Raw genomic sequence first — 24,046 nt, 5'->3', positions numbered from 1 at the left:
AACATCCAATTCCAACTCTAGAACATCAACAGAAATATGTATGTATTCATTTTATTTATTTATTTTAGGTGGAAAAGGACTGTGAAACATCACAACCAACCAGTGATGTTCAGCTCCTCTCTTCAAACTGTTCTGAATCTGATACTGAAGATCGTGACGAGTGGGAGGCGACCAGCGAAGCCCAGGCAGTTTTAAACAAACAGCAATCACACAAGACACAACATGTGAAAGGACAGAGATTGTCTATGAGCTGCAAACTGTTCCACGGTGTGAAATCATCAAAAGAGAAGCCATCCATGAGGGAAGGGCCCTTTATATGTACTCTTTGTGGCAACAGCTTTAGTCGAAAGGATAGTCTGAAGCAGCACATGAGGGTTCATACAGGGGAAAAGCCCTTTAGCTGCAGAGTTTGTGGCAACAGCTTTAGTACGAGTAGTCATCTGAAGAGCCACATGAGGATTCATACAGGGGAAAGGCCTTTTAGCTGTACAGTTTGTGGAAACAGCTTTAGTCACGCAAGTAGTCTGAAGCTGCACATGCTTAATCATAAAGGTGAAAAACCCTTTAGCTGCACAGTTTGTGACAGCAGCTTTAGTGTAAGTAGTAATCTGAAGAACCATATGAGGATTCATACGGGGGAAAAACCCTTCAGCTGTACATATTGTGGCAGCAGCTTTAATAATAGTAGTAATCTGAAGAAGCACATGAGGATTCACACGGGGGAAAAGCCATTTAGCTGTACCGATTGTGGCAACAGCTTTAGTCAAAAGGATAGTCTGAAGAAGCACATGAGGATTCATACCAGGGAAAAACCCTTTCGCAAACTGTTCCCCGGTGTGAAATCATCAAAAGAGAAGCCATCCATGAGGGAAGGGCCCTTTATATGTACTCTTTGTGGCAACGGCTTTAGTCGAAAAGATAATCTCAAGACGCACATGGGGATTCATACAGGGGAAAAACCCTTCAATTGTAAAGACTGTGGCAGCATCTTTAGGCAGGCATATAGTCTGAAGCAGCACATGAAGGTTCATACAGGGGAAAAGCCCTTTAGCTGCACAGTTTGTGGCAGCAGCTTTAGTGATAGTGGTAATCTGAAGCAGCACATGAGGGTTCATACAGGGGAAAAGCCCTTTAGCTGCACAGTTTGTGGCAACTGCTTTAGTCAAGAGGGTAGTCTGAAGCTGCACATGAGGATTCATACAGGAGAAAAACCCTTTTGCTGTGAAATATGTGGCAAACGCTTTAGTCATGGCAATAGTCTGAAGCCACACATGAGGGTTCATACAGGGGAAAAACCCTTCAGTTGTACAGATTGTGGCAGCAGCTTTAGTACGAGTAGTAATCTGAAGAACCATATAAGGATTCATTCGGGGGAAAAGCCATTTAGCTGTACCGATTGTGGCAGCAGCTTTAGTCGAAAGGGTCATCTGAAGGAGCACATGAGGATTCACACAGGGGAGAAACCTTTCAGCTGTGCAGATTGTGACAGCAGCTTCCGTGATAGTAGTAGTCTGAAGACGCACACAAGGGTTCATACAGGGGAAAAACCCTTTAGCTGTACAGATTGTGGCAGCAGCTTTAGTACGAGTAGTAATCTGAAGACGCACATGAGGATTCATACAGGGGAAAAGCCCTTTAGCTGCACAGTTTGTGGCATCTGCTTTGGTCGAGAGGGTTCTCTGAAGCGGCACATGAGGATTCATACAGGGGAGAAACCCTTCAGCTGTACACGTATAGCAGCAGTTTTTGGTCAAGTAGTCTGAAGCAGCACATGCTGAATCAAAACTGTGAAAAACCCTTTAGCGGTCACATTTGTGTCAACATTGTGTTTCACCTTTCAGATTGTAGAAGGTTATGTAGTTTCCAATATAAAACATTTTAATACAATTTTTTTTAACACAATCCTATGTTCCAAACCATTCACACAATACTTTTTGGGGCTTTATGCTCATACTATAGGGAATACGTGCAAATGAGTTGGTCCATCCATTCACCTGTCCATTAACAAATGGACAAGCATCCTCTAAATAAAACATTCCACAGCAGTCTTCTAACAGATTAAATAAAGATAGTTTCAAGCCCTACAGCCAGAAATAGTTTTAATTTGTGTAAACTGGCACTGGTGTATTCGAAGGGGTTGTAATGAATAGAACATATTGATGTTTACATTGTAGGCCTACATGTATGTATTAGTTAATGTACAAGTTAACCCTCCAAAGGCCAAATATATGGATGAAAAACATGCAATGACCAATATCACCCTCCCTGTCCGCCTTTTATACCGTAATGGGTCAACTGGGTGCATACTGTGTTCATGTAGGAGATAACATTTGTTTTATTATGTTGAAATTGTATTTAGCTGTGATGTAACTACACATCTTATTATGAACTAATAAAGTTGTGTTCGTGCTCATTGGCCTGATGGTTTGTTTTCACAGAAATGTGTGTGTGTGTGTGTGTGTGTGTGTGTGTGTGTGTGTGTGTGTGTGTGTGTGTGTGTGTGTGAGAGAGAGAGAGAGGGCGATGGTTCTAAACCATTTCAGCCATGCCTAACTAAACTAAATAGCTCAATTAATTAGTAAATGTTTTAAAAGCCACATTGTCTTATGGCTCTTGCTAAATATTCACATTGTATTGTGAAAATAAAACGACCTCAAGGTTTTTTTTTTAAATAAAAGTTTGGAATAAGGACACCATTATTCATTGTATTCTTTTTTATTTATTTTTTGCAAGGAATTGTTCTAATTTTTAGTAAATATATTTAGTATTGCCATCAAGCATAAATTACATTTTAGATCTTTCCACCACTGGTTATGAGTTTATAGAGTGACTGTGTGTGTGGGAAGGGACCCCAGTTTACTTTCAATCAACACTAATGATTTACACCTGCAGGGCCAAAGCCAGGTGTAACCATTTCAGCCAGGCCTAACTAAACTAAAATAGCTCCATGCATTTGTAAATGTTTTAAAAGCCACATTGTCTTGTGCCTTGTGCTAAATAGTCACATTGTCTTGTGATCATAAAATGGCATATGTTACACTGTTGACGCAGGCCATTATACTACTGGGGTAGCCGCAAATTGCAACACTAGATTTTTTTTATAATCGGATGAATCTAAGGTTGCAATACCTCCCATAGGCAGCCAATGCATCAAAACAGTTTTTTGCTATCTGTCTGTAAAGTGTTTGTTTCAGAATAATCCACCGTAAACATGTTATGATTTATTTTCTGTCAATAAATCCGAGCAGACATGGTTTATTTTCTAAGTGTTGAACGTCGGAAGCGCTCGTCTTCTATAACGCCATGTCCCGCTGCCTCCTGCATTATGTGACATTTAGAACCAGGTGGTCACAGGACCGTTGAGCGATTTTCCACAAGCGCTTCCAAACTCCACTTAAAAAAATAATCAGTGAAGCCAATTTCTTGATAGAAACTGTCTCATAACATGTCTACGGTGGATTTTTCTGAAACAAGCACTTTGCAGATAGCAAGAGTAAATCCCAAGCTTTCCACGGAGCCGCAATATTGGTGAGTTTAACGACGTTTAATACAATCAGATAGCAAAAAATTTTTTTGATGCATTGGCTGCCTAATAGGAGGTATTGCAACCCTAGATTCATCCGAGTATAAAACAATCTAGTGTTGCAATTTGCGGCTACTACTGGGGTGAGAATAGCACCATCTTCTCAAATAAAGATATAGGCTATTTTGCACAGGTTGTCATTATCATCCAAAAGAAAGAATAGTAGCTGTGACGCCAACTACTGTACTATTTTGTGGTCACAAGTGCTAGGCCTATTCACTTGTAGAATGTATTTGGCAGCCTGCAATGTGTCTTTCCAAACAGCAGAGGGCAGCATTAGACAGCGGTTCAGCTAGGACAGTGCTTGAATACAGGGGAGCGCCATCTTACCGAAAGAAAGCAACAGCGTATCTCTGTCTCACGTCGTTTTTCCTGATTTTGCAGATTTTTAAGGCACAAAAGGAACACAAATGTCCGTTTTTAGTAGGTTACTAAAAGAGTGTGGTTCTGAGCAGGCAGGTGTCCCAAGTTGCTAAAATACATGGTGTATTTCATAGAGTATAAACGTCCTTGTGGATTACTGTAATGTAAAGTGCTAAGTAGCTATATTATTAGCCTTCCAGTTGTATGATTCACGTTGGGTTTAACTGGATCCAGCATTATAGTAATTCATACAAATACAGTTCACTGTTGTTTTGCTACAGTCTCAGGGATGATTATACAAAAAGTATTATTGTATGCATTCATTGTTCTTGTGTGTTGTGCTAACTGCACATATAAACATTAGCCAGCAGGGTTTTAATAACAAAGTATTCCAAAGACATGGTTACACTGCTTACTGTTATATGTGCACATTCCGGCAGGAGGAGTATGTATTCACATTACTGTCAAATGGACATAATAACAGCATGATGATGCAAATACAACATGGGCTACATGGAATAAGTGTGTTTAATACACATATTGTCAGAGCACTGAAAGAAAGCAACCACGTCTCTCTGTCTCACACATAGTTATCCATGATTTTACAGAGCACAGAGAGTATCCTATCCAATCAAATATATCTGTATACATGGTCACCTCTTCGGGACCTGTTACGGAATGTACATCACCAGACTGTGTGTACTGGAATGTTTCCAGATAGTTGATGTGCTGTATGTTAATGTTCATGTCAGCCCAGGGCTATTGGAAGCATCTTAGCTCCACCCACTTCCTTTGCTCTGCTCAGATTGGTTGAATCAGACAAGGGAAGACGTATAAGTAAAGTACCACAGAGTTGTTATAGTCTATGTTGTTTGTGCTTGCAGCATATTAAGAGACAAGACAGAGAACCATTTACAAGGATTTGACTTTGAGAACAACGGCACAAGAAGGTAATACGTTGCACACTAATTATGTGGTTGTGAGTGACTTTACACTTTACCTTAGTAAGGATCAACACGTTGTATTGTTTGATACAAACTACTAACTTGAAGAAGACTGTGTTTGTTAGACATTAGATTTGTGTAGTCTCTATTTCCCCCCCTTGTGTTTAATACCAAGACATTTATCATTACAGATGAACCAACCAGGGGAAGTTGAACAGTCCTGTAGAGAAACCAAAAGGAGGAAGATTGAACACCAGGTTTGTTATGTTTGTCTTATTGCATGTATTATCTACGGTAACCGGAATGTCGCCGCCTCGCCGGAATGAAGGTCGCCGGAAAACGTGGAAGAGTCGCAGAGGAAGGCTCACCAATTTCCGTGGAATTCGCGCCTGCCAGACTTGGTATTGTCGCCGACAGCTTTTAGGCTAGTCAATATGAGGTTTGACCCAAAATAAATTGCAATAGTAATGGTTCAAGGTTTTTTATGATCCTTAGAGTCATCCAAAACACTTATAAAAAAGAATATAAAAATCTTATATTCTTAGTGGATCAAGGTGAATTCAGGGGGTTCACGTTTGAGACCATTCACTTACTATACAGGAAAAAAAGACCTCAAAAAAATCTTATTTAAGTAGCATGTGAGGGGTCTTACTAGGGGTTCTTCATGATCCTGAATCCATTGCAAGCATTTGTTTTGCACGAAAAACATTCCCCGGGCTAAAAAGGGACACAGCAAAACTGAGCTGACCCCAGAAAAGTGATGACTCATCACTAAACCATAGTATTGGGGGTCAGTTTTTAGCCTGAGGAATGTTTTTGGTGCAAAACAACTGCTTGGAATGTAATTAGAATCATGAAAAAAACCCTAGTTGGACCCCTCACACGCTACTTAAAGAGGATTTTTTGGGGGGTCTTTTTTTCCTGTATAGTAAGTGAAGGGACCCAAACGTGAACCCCCTGATTCACCTTGATCCACTAAGAATAAAATGGAAAACTTTTAACATGTTTTTTGTATGACTAAGGATCATAAAAAACCTTGAACCATTACTATTGCAATTTCTTTTGGGTCGCCGTACAAACAACAAGACCTCTTCCCCGACTCCGCTGTGGTTAAATCTGGTGCGAGACGTGACGAGACTAAAGAATAAAAAATAAATCACGCCTCCCTGAGCGCAGCCTACGCAGCGCTGAAGAGCAGCAGCTATGTAGAGATGAGATTTATGGTTATTTGAAGTGAGCCGGATCTCTGAGATCTGTTCCTTTCAAAGAGCAGTTCAAAAGACTGGTTCATTTGAGTTACTAGTTACTGTAGATTTTGATTATAATTACAAATAACTTCAACCCTATATACATTTATTTCTGACATACATAGGTACATAACTGCCATTTGAAACTAGCCAATCTACAAGCTCACAATGTGTCACGTTGCCAGTTGCCACGCATTGTGAGCTTTTAGATCCATTTTCAAATGATTTTTCTACATTAAATGTAGAAAAATAAATGTTTTATTCATTGGAAAACCTGTGAAACAGGACATTCTGCATAATGAATACTTTCTACTATTGGTACTTTGTACTTTAAGTACATTTTGATAGCAATACCTTTGTACTTTTACTCGAGTATATTAAGATTCCAAACTTCTACTTGTGGCTGAGTATTTCCACATTGATTGAAGTATTGATATTTTCTACTTAAGTAAAGAAATGGAGTACTTTTCCCACCACTGTTCATTAGAAAGGAACGGCTACATACTGCGAACCGGATCCAATCGTTTATTTAAGAGCCGTTCAAAATTGGAGTCAATACGTTGTAGTTGTTGGTCAAAGACAAAGGGGCCAGCAACCAGCTTGTACAGTTATAAAGCTTATAGTTTCTCTAAATAGCACAGGTACATGTAGTAGCATAGAAGTTAGTTAACTATTATTTAGGGTAATTGATCTAGTCTAGAAGTACCCGGTGATTCCACACATCTGCAAAGTGGTGGACACTAATGCAAACTTTATGTGTGAATGGGTGACATTCAGGGCATGCTGTTTGTATATGATTTATAAATATAGGCGAGTATTCCAAACACATTGGCGACCCTTGTCGGCGGGAATTCTCGATGAGATTTCTCGCTGCGTGGATGAGTTTTCTATGACGCCAGGCGACTATTCTAAACTCATTGGCGACACTTGTCGGCGGGTATTCCGGGCGACGTTCATTCGCACAGGACAGAATTAATTTACAAGTGTAATTTGATTTGATTCGAGTTATCGTGTAGCCCAGTTATGTAGAGTATCTGTCACAAATAGTATTTTTTTAGCCTACTGTTGATGGCGTGTTCCATCCAAGCTTTTTATATCTGCTTTTCACAAGACACGTTTTCATTGTCTTTTTTCTGCATTTGATTTTACAGGTGAATTCAACAGCAGTAGTGTTGAAGGCTTGTTTCGTCCCTCTAACACGTGCACGGTTTAACAGTGGACTGTTGGATATGAAGGATGAAATTGTTCCACTGCATCTTAACAACACCGTGGAATACACAGCTGTTCCACAAAGTAAAATGGTAAGTTGATTGTTAATTATATCTGTTGGATGAGGCCTTATTACACAGCATTGAACACTGATGCATTTTCAATCCAACATGGCTTGAGCCTGTAGATCAATTATTTCTGCTCAATAGATTTGAAGTGTTGTATATAAAAGGAGAGGACCATAGTAATTTGATCAAAGTTGCTTGAGTTTGAGTGGCTTGGTATGTTATTGCCCAAAATGTTAGTAGAAACCAAATCTAGAATTAACAGAAATATCCTATGTATTTATTTTAGGTGGAAGAGGACTGTGAAACATCACAACCAACCAGTGATGCTCAGCTCTCTTCACACCGTTCTGAATCTGATACTGAAGACAGTGATGAGTGGGAGGAGACCAGGGAAGCCCAGCAATCACACACGACAAAACATGTGAAAGAACAAAGATTGTCTATGAGCCACAAACTGTTCCACGGAGTGAAATCATCAAAAAAGAAGCCATCCATGAAGACTATTAGAGGGGAAAAGCCCTTTATATGTACTCTTTGTGGCGACAACTTCAGACAAAAGGATAGTTTGAAGCAGCACATGAGGATTCATACAGGTGAGAAACCACACAGTTGTACAGTTTGTGGCAGCAGCTTTAGCCAACACACTGATCTGAAGAACCACATGAGGATTCATACAGGGGAAAAACCCTTTAGCTGCACAGTTTGTGGCAGCAGCTTCAGTAGAAGTAATCATCTGAAAGAGCACATGAAGGTACACACAGGGGAAAAGCCCTATAGCTGTGAAATGTGTGGCAACAGCTTTAAACTAATAGTAATCTGAAGCTGCACATGAGGGTCCATACAGGGGAAAACCCCTTTGGCTGTACTGTTTGTGACAGCAGCTTTGGGACAAATGGTGTCCTGAAAAGGCACATGCTGATTCATACAGCGGAAAAGCCCTTTAGCTGTACACTTTGTGGCAACAGCTTTAAGGAGAAAGGTAGCCTGAAGAAGCACATGAGGATTCATACAGGGGAAAAACCCTTTAGCTGTACATATTGTGGCCGCAGATTTACTGTGGTTAGTCATCTCAAGCCGCACATGAGGATTCATACAGGGGAGAAACCCTTTAGCTGCACAGTTTGTGGCAAATGCTTTAGTCAGGAGGGTAATCTGAAGCGGCACATGATGGTTCACACAGGGGTAAAGCTCTTTAGCTGTTACATTTGTGGCAACCGTTTTACTAATAATCGTAATCTGAAAAAGCATGTGCTGAATCATAATGGTAAAAAAAGGACCTTTAGCTGTGAAATGTGTGGCAAAAGCATGAGTGGAAAAGGTAATCTGACGCAGCACATGAAGGTTCATGCAGGGGAATAGCCTGTTATAGCTGTACTGTGGTACAGTAGTAGTGGCCACTACTACTTTGTGTGGCCACTTTAGTCATTTTCCAACCACATGGGAAGTTCCTTTAGCTGTACAAATTGCACTTTTGTGTCTTCAATAAGGATAGGCCTTATATCAGAGTTTAATGAGTTTTATATCAATTTAATGAAGAGAAGCCATTCATTCAGGGAGATCTATAAGGTGCTCTGTGCTCATATACTACATGTTTAACCCTGTAAATGTCAAATATATGGATGCACGGTTATGCGTGTGTCACCTTTCAGATTTTGCAGAAGGTTATGCATTTTCCAGTATAAACATTTTGTATACAAATGAAACCTAATTCTATGTTCCACACCATTAACACAATACTGTTGGGGGCTTATCATAGCATTAGCAGCCATTAGCTTTGTCTTTTTCTGTAAATTTGCATTCATTGTACAGTATGACAAGCCACAGATGCTACAGTCTGCCTCACCACTAGCATAACTTTTGGTTCCTTTGCTTCTATGCATCTAGGTATGGGCATAGGGAGTCACTCAAGTTTACACCTGAAGAAGGCCTATACAGGCTGACTATAATACATTTATTTTGGGAGCATATAAGACCTTGCTGAAGAAAGGGGACCCTTTCTCTTATCCAGTGTTCCAATTTTTGGTCCTGCATCCATTTTTCATTTTTTTGTATTATTATTATATCTTTTTTTGATGTGTGCATGTATCCAACGACAACTGTGCAACTTCCTTTCTTATGTTTTAAACTGCCCAGATAACAATGTAAATGTTTTAATGTATGTATACTTTTGCAATGTTTATAGTGTGTAGTAAGTGAAATTAATGAATGCATTATTTTGGGCATTCATGTATTAGATAGATAGATAGATAGATAGATAGATAGATAGATAGATAGATAGATAGATAGATAGATAGATAGATAAAAAGATAGATAGATGCATCCTCTAAATACAACATCCCATAACATTCAGTAACCTGAACCCTACAACCAAAATAATGAAAGTGTGTAAACTGGCACGGATGTATTTGAAATGCAATGGATGAAATATAGTGTTACTGATGTTTACATTGTGATTGTACATGTATGTATTAAATAATGTACTTAATCCTGCAAAGGGCCCCCTTTCCCAGATTCTTGAATCCAAGTACATCTTTTACCTGACCACAGTGTTTGCCTTACACAACTGCATTTAAAACCATGAGTGGTATATGATGCTATGATAACCCCCCTTTTCAAGAATATAACATCACAAATAAGAAAGGGAGTTAGAGTTTCAAACGGTGCCTCCTGAACAGAGTTATTTTCAAAACTGGCAGTTTAATTCGGGTTAGCAACTATCAGGCTCGCTTTTCTACCAAGTGTCATCATTAAACATAACAGTAAATGTTTTTTTTTTACTTACTATTCAATTGTAGTTGATTATTTAACCATGAATAATATTATCGTGATGTATTCTTCTATTTTTGGAGCTGTGTGAAACACAGGCTCCCTATACGTGGCTGTGTGGGTGGGTGTGTGTGTCTGTCTGTCTGTGTGTATGTAGCCTGAACTTCCTAAACTTCGCCACGCCACTAGTCCCACAGTTTTGCCACCACACACTCGCGCCATATGTCAAATCGACCGGCTTACTCGGGAATCGTGGGCTATTACTTTTCTAAGAGAAAGGTTCTATAGTTTAATTGATATTAATTTATTAGTGAATTAATTTTCCCCATTGACTTATAATGGGAATCGCAAAAACTCACATTCAATTATTTGTCTCTCGCAAACCATAGGGGCTAGAGTTTCAAGACTTGGAGAGGAGGTTCATAATGATTTCAAGGATTAAATAAAAAATAATTGTGTCATTTGGCCGCATGGTGGCGCCATAACACCCCACTTTACGTTTTGGCCTGTAACTCTTGAACCGTAGGTCGGAAAATTAAAAATATTTTTTCCCTGGATTCCTTGGGTCATGACGCATCTCCCCATATAGGCCACGCCCATTTGCGCCATGATAGATTTTCCGCCATCTTGAATTTTCTCCAAAACACACTTTTTGCTCCTTTTCCTACATATTTTCTTCAAATGTCACAAAAATCGGTACACATGATCCACACACACACACACACACACACACACACACACACACACACACACACAGCTCCACTTCACACGGGTGTGATTTTTCTTTTTTGGGGGGCATTTTCTGGAGTACCCCCTGCAGTACCTCCGCGTACCCCCATTTGAGAAACACTGATGTAGGAGATAACATTGTTTTATATGATGTTGAACATTTTCATTAGTTGTGATGTAACTACACTGAACTGATTGTTCACATCATAATATATAACCCAATGTCCCATCCATGTAAGCGCGTCGGCGTTGCACGCTGATGCTCGCTCTGTGACTGTGACAGGCAGCGCAGCGCTGACACTGCACTGGTCCATGCACTGGTCTCATGACATAAGCAACGTCATAACTGTGCGCACTGCGCAAATGACTGATCTACAAGCTACATCGCATCTCTGTAGAAGTGTAGATGTATGTTGATGTCTTGTAGATCTGTTCTTTTTCTGCAATCGGCTAAAATGGCTAGTAACGGAGTAGCAAGGCTTTTATTTTGCGAAGTAAAGCGTTATATATTACCATTTTTTTTAGAGTAATACCTTATATTACTCGTTACTGGAAAAAGTAATAATATTACAGTAATATATTATTAGTAATTCGTTACTGCCCAACACTGGTGAATTCTGTGAAAGACATTCTAAAAGAAATTAATGTATTTACATTACTGTCAAATGGACATAATAACAGAATGATGATGCAATTTGGCCTCAAGTTAGCCTGTAGATACATACAGTAGGTAACGTGGTCTCCTGAAAACGGTCTGAAATAGCCTGAAGTAGGGCTGTTCGATTCCGATTTCGATTTTTTGGTAAAAAGAATATAGCCTATTGTTTCAAAAATCGAGTTTTCGGAAAGGTAAGTTTAATTGGCTTATTCTTTCCTAAATGTTCAAATGATACTATATTTTACACACCATTATCCATTATTGTGGGCTCGCCAGTACCTGGCGAGCACACTTTAGATGTTGTCATTGTGGGCTCGCCTATAAGGCGAGCACACTTTAGATATTGTCATTATTTATCTATCAGGCAGGCATACTATATCAAGTTCTCCTCAAAACTTCGGTTCCTTTCTACTCCTACATACTTAGTGAGAAAATGAAAATAAAAACATCAATGTGTTCAGTTTACAGTGGCGAAGTGTGCTATTATTTTTTATAGCAATCGGCCAAATGGTGGCGCTGTAGGAAGCCTTCGAAAGTGCGATCTTTGAACAGGTATAGCTCATGCTGTGTTATACATACAGCCATGAAACCTGTATACACTTATGCGTCTCCTCATGCCGAACAACTTTTACCCTCTAACTTTTGACCTCTGACCTTTAGGTCTCCCACAATTCGGAATTATATGAAAAACAGTAAAAATCTATCTCCTCCTGGGATTTTCGCGTCAAGTGTACAAAACTTTTTTCACATGAACTTTGAACCTATATCTACACAGGCTATGTGGTGAGAAGTTTGTACGTTAAATAATGATTTTTTAATAATTCAATATATATTGCGGTTTTATGCAAATTATTCTTCGGCCTCTAAATCATACATGCAAAGTTACACGTTCATGGCATTTGGCAAAGATGTGGAGGGTTAGTCAAAGTATCACTGAAACCAATTTTATTCCAATCGGCCAAAGGGGGGCGCTATACGAAGCGTCTGAAAATTCAAACTTCAAACGGGCATAAGTCATGACTCGTTTCGTTTGAAGACATGCAACTTGTTACACGCGTGCTTTGACTCAAGCGGAAGACATCTGTGTCGTTGTTAAGTAAGCTCCACCCTTTGATTTTCCGCCATTTTGAGCAGTTTGTAAAACGCGTAAACCCGCTTTTATTCTGGAATTTTCGCGTCACGTGCACAAAACTTTTTTTACGTGAACTTTGGACCGATATCTAAAGATCTGTCAGATCGGATTTCTTTAACATTGAAACATGCTTTTTTAAATAATTCAAACAATATTGCATTTTTATGCAAATTATTCTTCTGCCTCTAAAACATACATGCAAAGTCACATTTTCATGACAAAATAGTGTAGAGGGTTAGTTCAAATATCACTGAAACCAATCTTACCCCAAATGGCCAAAGGGGGGCGCTATATAATTTTGAGCAGTTTGTAAAACGCTTAAACCCGTTTTTATTCTAGGATTTTTTTTGCAATTTGCATGAAACATTCTACACGCAATCTAAGGACCTTTATCTAACATGCCTATGAAGTGCACACAAAAAAATTATAAAATAATAATAATAAATATAGCTGCAAGCAGCGATAAAGTGTCCAAAGCCAAAAACACCTCAAATCATGAACACAGCCTGGGATGTGCGTGAAATCCTGCAAGCACATTCCCAATAGGTCAAGGAACAGATAACAACCTTCTCACATTGGCCTGTTATAGCGCCACCAGCGGGTCAACTTTTGCATAACACATTTTTGGAACAAAATGGACCAATCTTTGACGTCAGTAACGTCAAAGAGAGCACTGCCTGCGATCTTGACATTTTGTGCTTTTATAGCCATTGTTTTCTGGCTTGAAGCGAGCCCACAATTGTTTCGAAGGAACAATATTTTTCTAGTTATTTATATACTATACCAAGTTCTCCTCAAAACTTCGGTTCCTTTCTACTCCTACATACTTAGTGAGAAAATGAAAATAAAAACATCAATGTGTTCAGTTTACAGTGGCGAAGTGTGCTATTATTTTATATAGCAATCGGCCAAATGGTGGCGCTGTAGGAAGCCTTCGAAAGTGCGATCTTTGAACAGGTATAGCTCATGCTCTGTTATACGTACAGCCATGAAACCTGTATACACTTATGCGTCTCCTCATGCCGAACAACTTTTACCCTCTAACTTTTGACCTCTGACCTTTAGGTCTCCCACAATTCGGAATTATATGAAAAACAGTAAAAATCTATCTCCTCCTGGGATTTTCGCGTCAAGTGTACAAAACTTTTTTCACATGAACTTTGAACCTATATCTACACAGGCTATGTGGTGAGAAGTTTGTACGTTAAATAATGATTTTTTAATAATTCAATATATATTGCGGTTTTATGCAAATTATTCTTCGGCCTCTAAATCATACATGCAAAGTTACACGTTCATGGCATTTGGCAAAGATGTGGAGGGTTAGTCAAAGTATCACTGAAACCAATTTTATTCCAATCGGCCAAAGGGGGGCGCTATACGAAGCGTCTGAAAATTCAAACTTCAAACGGGCATAAGTCATGACTCGTTTCGTTTGAAGACATGCAACTTGTTACACGCGTGCTTTGACTCAAGCGGAAGACATCTGTGTCGTTGTTAAGTAAGCTCCACCCTTTGATTTTCCGCCATTTTGAGCAGTTTGTAAAACGCGTAAACCCGCTTTTATTCTGGAATTTTCGCGTCACGTGCACAAAACTTTTTTTACGTGAACTTTGGACCGATATCTAAAGATCTGTCAGATCGGATTTCTTTAACATTGAAACATGCTTTTTTAAATAATTCAAACAATATTGCATTTTTATGCAAATTATTCTTCTGCCTCTAAAACATACATGCAAAGTCACATTTTCATGACAAAATAGTGTAGAGGGTTAGTTCAAATATCACTGAAACCAATCTTACCCCAAATGGCCAAAGGGGGGCGCTATATAATTTTGAGCAGTTTGTAAAACGCTTAAACCCGTTTTTATTCTAGGATTTTTTTTGCAATTTGCATGAAACATTCTACACGCAATCTAAGGACCTTTATCTAACATGCCTATGAAGTGCACACAAAAAAATTATAAAATAATAATAATAAATATAGCTGCAAGCAGCGATAAAGTGTCCAAAGCCAAAAACACCTCAAATCATGAACACAGCCTGGGATGTGCGTGAAATCCTGCAAGCACATTCCCAATAGGTCAAGGAACAGATAACAACCTTCTCACATTGGCCTGTTATAGCGCCACCAGCGGGTCAACTTTTGCATAACACATTTTTGGAACAAAATGGACCAATCTTTGACGTCAGTAACGTCAAAGAGAGCACTGCCTGCGATCTTGACATTTTGTGCTTTTATAGCCATTGTTTTCTGGCTTGAAGCGAGCCCACAATTGTTTCGAAGGAACAATATTTTTCTAGTTATTTATATACTATACCAAGTTCTCCTCAAAACTTCGGTTCCTTTCTACTCCTACATACTTAGTGAGAAAATGAAAATAAAAACATCAATGTGTTCAGTTTACAGTGGCGAAGTGTGCTATTATTTTATATAGCAATCGGCCAAATGGTGGCGCTGTAGGAAGCCTTCGAAAGTGCGATCTTTGAACAGGTATAGCTCATGCTCTGTTATACGTACAGCCATGAAACCTGTATACACTTATGCGTCTCCTCATGCCGAACAACTTTTACCCTCTAACTTTTGACCTCTGACCTTTAGGTCTCCCACAATTCGGAATTATATGAAAAACAGTAAAAATCTATCTCCTCCTGGGATTTTCGCGTCAAGTGCACAAAACTTTTTTCACATGAACTTTGGACCAATACGGTCAGATTGATCAACCAGATTTTTTTTTAAGTGAAATATAATTTTTTAATAATTCAATCAATATTGCGGTTTTATGCAAATTATTCTTCGGCCTCTAAATCATACATGCAAAGTTACACGTTCATGGCATTTGGCAAAGATGTGGAGGGTTAGTCAAAGTATCACTGAAACCAATTTTATTCCAATCGGCCAAAGGGGGGCGCTATACGAAGCGTTTGAAAATTCAAACTTCAAACGGGCATAAGTCATGACTCGTTTCGTTTGAAGACATGCAACTTGTTACACGCGTGCTTTGACTCAAGCGGAAGACATCTGTGTCGTTTTTAAGTAAGCTCCGCCCTTCGATTTTCCGCCATTTTGAGCAGTTTGTAAAACGCGTAAACCCGCTTTTATTCTGGAATTTTCGTTCCACGTGCACAAAACTTTTTTTACGTGAACTTTGGACCGATATGTAAAGATCTGTCAGATCGGATTTCTTTAAAATTGAAACATGCTTTTTTAAATAAATTCAATGAATATTGCAGTTTTATGCAAATTATTCTTCTGCCTCTAAATCATACATGCAAAGTAACATGTTCATGGCATTTGGCAAAGATGTAGAGTGTTAGTCCAAATATCACTAAAACCAATCTTACCCCAATTGGCCAAAGGGGGGCGCTATATCATTTTGAGCAGTTTGTGAAACGCTTAAACCCGTTAGGATTTTTTTTTTTTTGCAATTTGCATGAAACATTCTACACACAATCTAAGGACCTTTATCTAATATGCCTATGAAGTGCACACACACGAAAAAATAATAATAATGAATATAGCTGCAAGCAACGATAAAGTGGCCAAAGCCAAAAACACCTCAAATCATGAACACAGCCTGCAATGTGCGTGAAATCTTGCAAGCACATTCCCAATAGGTCAAGGAACAGATACCACCCTTCTTACATTGGCCTGTTATAGCGCCACCAGCGGGTCAACTTTTGCACAACACATTTTTGGAACAAAATGGACCAATCTTTGACGTCAGTAACGTCAAAGAGAGCACTGCCTGCGATCTTGACATTTTGTACTTTTATAGCCATTGTTTTCTGGCTTGAAGCGAGCCCACAATTGTTTCGAAGGAACAATATTTTTCTAGTTCCTTTTTCCTTTTTTACATTTTTGGAAAAATAAACAATTTAGCATTGACACAATGCCCACCAGAATTACCCTAATTGAAGTGAAAATCAATTTGACGATTTTCATTTATTTTAAATCTTCCAAACAAAAAAATCAGATATTGATTTAAAATCGATTAATCACCCAGGACTAGTCTGAAGCTCATATCACAGTTTAATCTGCCCCTCGCTCCCCAACAACAGCTGACCAGTACAGTAAGTAGTCTAAGTACAGTCAATTAATTTGATTGGCTTATAATTGCGCATTCCCATTTCCCACAATTACATAAAAATATTAACTAATATTTTAAGTTGACTTTTTAAAGTCACAGTACCCGTTTAATATTCTTGTCAGCCCAGGGCAAACCGCATGCATAAAGTAAATGGCAAATCCAGTGGCAAAATGTGACATTGTTTAACGTCGTTGCAATCAGATAGGACCTTTTTTTGCCACTCAGTAGGCGTTCCCACATAACGTGTGTGTGTGTGTGTGTGTGTGTGTGTGTGTGTGTGTGTGTGTGTGTGTGTGTGTGTGTGTGTGTGTGTGTGTCCGTCCGTCCATTTGCAACAGGTCTGGGGGTGTCAAAGCCCAGCCCCCTGCTAGACTCATGAGAGAATAAAAGATGTGCCTTCAGACCAAACCCCAGTCAACCCACAACTTCCAGTGAAGGAGGACGACTCACAGTGAAAGTCCAGTGAACATTGGAGAGGAGGGACTGTTACCAACCACCCTGACCGGCTGATATTCGTCTTGAGCCAGAGTGTTTGTGGCTTCACAGACAAACATGACTCCAAAGTTTTCTTTTCCAAAAGAGGATTTTTCTTGTCCGGTGTGCCATGACATCTTTGAAGATCCTGTTCTCCTGTCGTGTAGCCACAGCTTCTGTAAAGCGTGTCTGCAGAAGTGGTGGACAGAGAAGGAAACAAACGAGTGTCCGGTTTGCAAGAAATTACATCCAACTGTGGATCCACCCTGCAACCTGGCTCTGAAGAACCTATGTGAGACCATCACGCAGAAGAAACGTGGGAGAGCTCCAAAACGTCAGAGAACATCGTCAGAAGATGTCTGCAGTCAGCTGCACACTGAGGAAGTCAAGCTCTTCTGTATGGAATGCCAACAGCCAGTGTGTCTCACGTGTACTCAGCCAGGAGAACACTCAAACCACAGTTTCCGTTCCATCAGAGAAGCTGCACTGGACCTCAAGGAGGACATCAAGAGAGATGTCCTCGATGCTGCAGTGAATCAACTGAAGGTCTTCACCACATTCAAAGCAACCTGTGACAAAACAGCAGTTAGCATTAAGGCCCAGACCATGTTGGCAACCGGTCAGATCAGGGAACATTTTAGAACGCTCCATAGGTTTCTACATGATGAAGAGGAGGCCAGGCTTTCTGCACTGCAAGAGGAAGAGCAGCAGAAGAGCCAGATGATGACGGAGAAGATGGAGGGACTGAACAGAGAGATGTCGACCCTTTCACACACAATCAGAGTCGTGAAGGAGGAGCTGGGAGCCGAACACTTCTCATTCCTGCAGAACTACAAGGCGACGGCGAGACTCCAGTTCACACGGCAGGCTCCTCAGCCCATCCCATCGGGGGCGTTGCCAGATGTGGCGAAGCACCTGGGCAACCTGACCTTCAGAGTCTGGGACAAGATGAAGGAGCTGGTCTCCTATCACCCCGTCATCCTGAACCCCAACACTGCCCATTCCACACAGAAGGTGTGCAGGGACATGACCAGCGTGGACTGTGCATTCATGCTACACGACGGTAACACCGATCTCGTCTGTGCCATGGGTTCTGAGGGCTTTGACTCTGGGACTCACAGCTGGGACGTGGAGGTGGGAGACTGTACGGACTGGGGAGTGGGCGTGGTGGCGGTTAAAGAGAGCGGGAATCTGTTTTGGAACATGGAATTCAGTGGCGGTGAATACAGAGTCTGTTACCCAGGCGGAGTCATCGCTCTCAGACAGGAGCTGAACCCCTGGAGGATCAGAGTCCGGCTGGACTGCAACAGAGGAAAGCTGTCCTTCTCTGATCCCCATGCTAACACACACCTACACACCATCACACACTCTTTCACTGACACGCTCCTGCCATACATTTACAATGCTGATGATGATCTCCCTCTGGCGATAATGCCAGGGAAGGTCACCGTAACTGTTGATGGTAGTACATGATATATAGAAAGTAGTCCAATTGAGATGTGTCTGTGTATGTCACTGTATATTTGCACATACGTGAAATGTGTCTGTGCATTAGGTCTTAATGGCTTTTAATGCAGCACCTGGGAATCAGCTATATAGCAGGGGTCTTCAACAGGGAGTCCTAGGGGGTCCTCCAAATCTTTGGGTGATTCGAGTGGAAACGTTTTTTTCTCCTTTTTTATATTAACAACTTGAACCCATTATTCTGAGAACTCTAGCAGATTTCTAGCAGAAAAATAGCAGATCTATAAGCTCAACAACACCTCGCGCTGCGAGGCGTTGTGAGCTTGTAGATCGGCTATTTTCGGCAAGGAGCTTTGGTGTAGAGGGGAAAAGAGTAGACTAAGTACAGAGTAAAAGGTCAAGTTTTTTGAAGTATTGACGGTTCAAGTGGTTAAATATCTGAAAACGCAAATTGACATGAATCCAAATTACACTGATGATTGTGCTGTCAAACAATGAAACTATAATATGGGAACTATGAACAGGTTGCTTCATCTCTCTCTCAACTAAGGGGTCCTTGGCCTGAAAACGTTGAAGACCCCTGAGCTATAGGGTCAAGTGTCTTTGCTCAGGGACACTTTGACATGCTGAGTCTTTCAAGGGTAATCATATGGTCCAGGACAACATGTCTCGTAGAGGAACACTGACCTGTAATTCCATCAAAGTGTCCATGCAATGATGATGTATGATCACATCTGTTTGGTTGATGATAATGCAGTGTGTTTTTGTCCAAAAGAATAAAACTTGGTTTTGATTTCACTTGGCTGCTGTTAAGTGTCTACTTGACTTGTTTGTAATCTATTTCTACATGTAGCTTCCTCTGTAAAATATAGAATGACTGTACCATTTTGCTAGCCTGGTAAACCATTGCGATCATGTGAATTCACATGTTCATCATGTGTTTTCTATGTTGGGCCTCCATGGGGCCACATTTTTTTTTCAATAGTTTTAAAACATAGTGAAAATGGCCAATCTAGCACGCATTACAGAATCGGATTTTCCCAGCCTCCCAAGTACATGTAATCCATGCTACGCCACTGATATTGATATTATTTAAAAACATAAAAATATGTTTTCTCTCCATATTGACTTAGGGTGCGAGGGTCACTTTCACGGCTTGGTGACAATAATGGTGGCGCTGGGTGGTAATAAACAATGTTTACGGACTAAAAAAACAGACTTTCGAGCGAGATAAACAAGCGGTTTAACAAATTAACCACTCGCTCCTGTCTTAAGCCCTGGTCGGGTAGGACAGATCGATCCAAAAACTGAATTTATTGCTGCTTTTGAATAAATAACAGCTGGACCATCATTTGGGGGAGCAAATAAGTACTTTTAAAGGTAAGATAGCCTTCTGGGCCGAAACTCTCCTTAAATGCAGTGGTTTCTCAACCTGTGGGTCGAGACCCAAAATAATCATATATTAACTGGGGACCCCCCACCCTGACGAGCACTAAGAGTTGAGGAAATACAGTTTGTCTTAACACGGTTCTATTGATCTAAATGATTAACTTAATGAGCAACATTGTTTTCTCACTTAAAAGTAAACAAAACAACATAAAGTTTCTAACATGACAATTTATGGACTTTTTAATACCTCGAAACATTGGCCAATTTGTCAAATATTAGAGGCAGAAATTGTGAAAATAGCAGATCTACATGCTCACAACGGCTCGCGTTGCAAGACATTGTGAGCCTGTAGACGTGCTATTTTCACAATAGAACCGTGTTAGACAAACTGTAATTACTCAACTCTTAGTGCTCGTCAGGGTGGGGGGTCCCCAGTTAATATATGATTATTTTGGGGGGTCGCGGCCTGAAAAGCTTGAGAACCCCTGCTTTAATGTGTCATGTTAATTTCCTCCACACCTGGCTATTACAGGTGGTATGGCATAACCGGGTGGGGCAAGCATTTCCCTGCTGGGACCATAGATATTCATAGTCCTGGAACGAGCCATTTCTGTACAAAGCTCTGAACCATTCATGACTATCAATCATTCTTTATGTAAGTGTTTTGTTGTAAATCTAATCAGCATGTCTATCAGTGACTTCTCAAAGTGTAGGTTGGGGGTTGAGGGGGACTCCAGCATGGGGGGAAAAGTTGAGAATGTATTTAAATAACTGTAATCCAGTTACTTAGTTTGTAAAACATTATCTTGTCTAACTCTCATGTACACAATAAAACCTGTAGTGTTATTTTATACATCTGTATCGCTGTGATCGCTGAGTCTGTACCTAGTCAAGGCTTTCCTACGTTTTGGGTAGTTTACCATGCTCAGATATTCTCTGTTTTAGTGCTTGATAGCATTCTTGCTTTGGCAATAGAAAAAAAATCATTTTGGGGTGAACTACTCCTTTAACTCTGAAAGTGGAACCAAATGGACCCTTATGGGTCTTTAACTAAATGGACCCTAAGGGTTGGTTCATACTTTAATAAGGAGTTAATTCCGGTTCGGGAGGGCTCCCCGAACCGAAATTATTTCGGTTCACGGAGAGTATGACCATTTTGCAGTACTTTACTACTAATCTATCTCAGTTTTTAGTATTATTGTAGATTCAGATTATTAATACAAAACATGCACTCACCACATACACCCTTTTGTATACAGTATGCTATGGCAGATCTACAAGCTCACAACATGATGTGATGTGTGTAATCTTTTTGTTGTTTGATTCAATATTTTGATATATTTTTTGCAAGGAATTGTTCTAATTCATAGTAAATATATTTAGTCAAGCATAAATTACATTTTAGATTTTTAAACCTGTAAAAGGGTGATATCATGGATGAAAGGTTATGTGTCACCTTTCAGATATTATTTCAGAATACTATTTATATAATACTATTTTCCTGTATTCCAATTGTATGTTAATGTTCATATCAGAGCTATTCGAAGCATCTTAGCTCCCCCCCACTTCCTTTGCTCTGCTCTGATTGGTTGAATTCAACGTGTGAAAGACCCTCCTCGGGTATAAGTCAAGTACCTTAGCGTTGTTATAGTCTATGTTGTTTGTGCTTTCAGCATATTCAGAGACAAGACAGAATCATTTCCAAGGATTTTACTTTGAGGACAACTGAACAAGAAGGTAAGAAGTTGGTGATGTGGTTGAGACTTTACCTACACTTTACCTTAGTGATGGACAAATAGTTGTGTTTGATAAAAACAACTATCCATGAAGAAGACTGTGTTTGTTAGACAATAGATGTGTGTAGCCTCTATTTCCCTCTTGTGTTTAATGCCAAGACATTTATCATTACAGATGAACCAACCAGGGGAAGTTGAACAGTCCTGTAGAGAAACCAAAAGGAGGAAGATTGAGCACCAGGTTTGTTATGTTTGTCTTATTGCACCAGTATATTAGAAATCTAGGGCGAAAAGTGACCTCGCACAGGACAGAATTCATTTGCCAGTGTGATTCGAGTTGTGGTTTGTTGTTTTAAGTTGAACAAAATGTGACAAAATATTTTCCCAAATCATTTATATCCTACTTAACATTATTTCATACCATTTTTCATACACATTTTTATTTTATTATTTACTTTTGCAATTTTACACTAGCAGTTGTTTGCAAAATGTGAAAAACATACATAGACAATACATATCTGGTTCCTGTGATTATAGTCTGAATAGAATAGAATTCTTGTTACAACCATGTTGGGATGTAGTAGCCTAATGCAGAGGTGTGCGCGTCACGGCGACCTACGGGTCCATTTGGTCCCATGCATTTGTCACGGCGACGTCAGTAAATTAGCCTTAGTTTAAACCCACTAGTAGCCTAGCTATGGTTGCCAACTCCCAGAGTTTCAAATAAGGGGAGGTAAAAGCCCCTGAAATGCATAGAAAACGCTATTATGGCACAGTTATAGCTATATAAAACACAATACAAACACAACATGGCTTACATACACCTGTCACCTGCATTAGGCTACTACATCCCAAAATGGTTGTAACAAGTTCTATTCTATTCAGACTATAATCACAGGAACCAGATATGTGTTGTCTATGTATGTTTTTCACATTTTGCAAACAACTGCTAGTGTAAAACTGCAAAAGTAAATAATAAAACAAAAATGTGTAAATGGTATGAAATAATGTATAATGATTTGAACTTCCAAAATTGTTTATGCCATTATGACATCCAAAGGTTTTATAGCAATTGTTGAAATGAGACCTTAAATGTGATATGTTCAACAACATTGTTCAAATCTTATACAGGTTAAGTGGGCACTAGGTTAGGTTGATACAGGTTAAGTGGACACTACGGTATAGGGTGACCAGTTTTCAAGATGTTTGTCCAGGTGTCCCGACAAATATCTCTAAAACACTATGTCCCGGCTTTCATCATTCACTACAAAATTGTCCCGGTTTTCGGCAGAATTAAAATAATAGTTAGACATTAGATTTGTGTAGCCTCTATTTCTCCCTTGTGTTTAATACCAAGACATTTATCATTACAGATGAACCAACCAGGGGAAGTTGAACAGTCCTGTAGAGAAACCAAAAGGAGGAAGATTGAGCACCAGGTTTGTTATGTTTGTCTTATTGCATATATTATCCACCAGTAAGACGCATAAGGGCGAAAAGATTGTCTATGAGCTGCAAACTGTTCCACGGTGTGAAATCATCAAAAGAGAAGCCATCCATGAAGACTATTAGAGGGGAAAAGACCTGTACTCTTTGTGGCAACAGCTTTAGTCGAAAGGATCATTTGAAGAAGCACATGAGGGTTCATACAGGGGAAAGGCCCTTTAGCTGTACAGATTGTGGCAGCAGCTTTAGTCGAAAGGGTACTCTGAAGCAGCACATGAGGATTCATACAGGGGAAAGGCCATTTAGCTGTGAAATCTGTGGCAACAGATTTAGTTTTAATCATAATCTGAGGCTGCACATGAGGGCTCATACAGGGGAAAAGCCCTTTAGCTGTACATGTTGTGGTAACAGCTTCAGTAATAATAATGTCCTGAAGCTGCACATGAGGATTCATACAGGGGAGAAACCCTTCAGCTGTACAGATTGTGGCAGCAGCTTTAGTCATGCAAACAATCTGAAGCAGCACATGCTGATTCATACAGGTGAAAAACCCTTTAGCTGTGAAATTTGTGGCGACAGTTTCAGTCAAAATAGTCACCTGAAGCAGCACATGAGGGTTCATACAGGGGAGAAGCCCTTCAGCTGTACACTTTGTGGTAAAAGCTTTAGTACAAATAGTAATGTGAAAAAGCACATGAGGATTCATACAGGGGAGAAACCCTTCAGCTGTACAGATTGTGGCAACAG

This window comes from Nannobrachium achirus (genome assembly GCF_963921795.1).
Source record: "Nannobrachium achirus genome assembly, chromosome: 15".
Lineage (NCBI taxonomy): Eukaryota > Metazoa > Chordata > Actinopteri > Myctophiformes > Myctophidae > Nannobrachium > Nannobrachium achirus.
Note: the sequence above shows the minus strand (reverse complement) of the source record.